Here is a 1797-nt window from a genome sequence, read left to right as displayed (position 1 = left end):
TCGGTTCACATGCCTCATGCCAGTGCCGACTGAATGCCAGCTGTGCCGGCTTCATGCCAAATCTGGGCCAGAATTCTTTGCTACCTGGGTAAGTGAAGTGCTAGTTAATGAGTAGATCTTAACGGGGTTTAATTAGTGTCGGCAGGTGTTTGACATCAATGAGAGACGTTAGAAAAGCTCCATTTGTTTTTGACTGGAAGAGAAAAGAGTCTGAGAGTGTGACGGAGGAATGAGAGTCAATTGTGGCCGTTCAAACGTTATGTCAGGAAATAAGACACAGCCATAACATCTAAAGAAAACGGGTTCTTTTATTCCTGACTGAGCCTCAAATGAGACACAGCGTTAATGTATATTTCTGTTCAGGGGAAACAGCAGTTTTAGAAAAACATTCAAATTAATAAGTGAAATTGGCATAGCAAAACAAACTATCAAACTGACTCCAATGAGTGCAGAAAACAAAGTAATAAGAGTCTTACAAAACAAACCAAATAAAAGGTGATTTTCACACTGCTAATCTCAGAAACAAATAAAATGAGTGCCAAAAACAACGGTAGTGGCCTGTATGTGCCTAATGAAAGAAATAAAACAGCATACATGAGAAATCTGCACATTTCACCACATTGAATACATTACAATTCACAGTTTGACCCCTTCTGTTCAAATCAGACAGTAACTACATTCAAGAGAAATAGTATACACTTAAAGGTACAAATATTCTTTACAACTTATACATTAAACACTTTAGGAGAATAAAATGATCAAAACTCACTCTTATTGAGACTTTGAAGCACACAGAAAAAGCTCACGCAGCTGGTGCACGTGCAATATCACGTGTGACTGTTCTCCCCTCTAACACGACATAAAGAACAGTAATTACTCAATGTTACATTAATATACGAAATAAACAGTGTTATTTAACCTCTCAACAACTTTTTATAACATATTACAGATTAACTCACGCTCAATCTTCCCCAACGTCTCTGAATTTCCTTTCCCCACGGAAGATCTCTCACGTGCAGGAACACCACACTCGAGTCGTATGAGCAGCGAAATCAACCATACACTCGACAATATCACACGACTGTTATCACCACAGATTCACAAGTCAATATCAAACTGGAAATGTTCTCTCTTTAACAGTTTAAACGACTATTTCTCCCTCTGTGTGACTCTGTCTCAAACTGCGCTCTCTTTCAGTCTGACGCGCTCTCTCTCATCTGCGCATGCACACACTCTTAAAGGGGACAGCGCGTGGCTGAGTCACAGCAAACATAAGAGCAAATCACCAAGGGAATTAATCAAATATCAGGCTATTCCTGCCCCGGTTACACTCTCCCCTGCCTACAGTCAACGTCCTCGATGACTACAAACATGCTTTAATCATCCACAACTCCTTGTAGTTTTCCAGATGTATACAAAACTATTCCAGCTAACACTTGGGAAAGAACATCGGGACTGAAAGACACAGAATTGCAAGCCGATTTAGGCAGCCTGTTTGGATTGCTATGAACCCCAGCAGTAGACCGCTGAGTCCTGCGTGGTGAAGGACAGGGTACATCCACCTGGGCACTCTCTGCCCTGGGCTTTCGGGGAACAGGAACTGGCCTAGTCACCACCACCTCCAATTCTGAATCCTTTCTTCCTGTTTTGGGCTGAGGGAGCTGTCTTACTATACTCGCCTCATCATCTACTTGCACTCCATCATTGCCCTCCCCTTCTCTTATTTCAGCATCATCCTCTGGCTGCACCACTGGCTGCTGCAACCTCCCGAGCACTTTGTCCATTGGATCCTCCTTA

The 1797-nt window shown here is 42.4% G+C and overlaps 1 long non-coding RNA gene across 1 annotated transcript; it reads right to left on the bottom strand.

Moving 5' to 3' along the window:
* Nucleotides 1–420: 420 nt before the first annotated feature.
* LOC141340274 (uncharacterized) lies at nucleotides 421–1375 on the bottom strand. The gene is made up of 3 exons (XR_012356546.1): nucleotides 960–1375; nucleotides 770–849; nucleotides 421–568 (listed from the first exon to the last, which is right to left on the bottom strand). It is a non-coding gene; the product is annotated as an uncharacterized lncRNA (long non-coding RNA).
* Between the last annotated feature and the right edge of the window lie 422 nt (nucleotides 1376–1797).

The sequence above is a fragment of the Garra rufa genome, chromosome 8, assembly GCF_049309525.1.
Source record: "Garra rufa chromosome 8, GarRuf1.0, whole genome shotgun sequence".
Classification (NCBI taxonomy): domain Eukaryota; kingdom Metazoa; phylum Chordata; class Actinopteri; order Cypriniformes; family Cyprinidae; genus Garra; species Garra rufa.
This window is presented reverse-complemented; position numbering and strand designations above follow the sequence as displayed.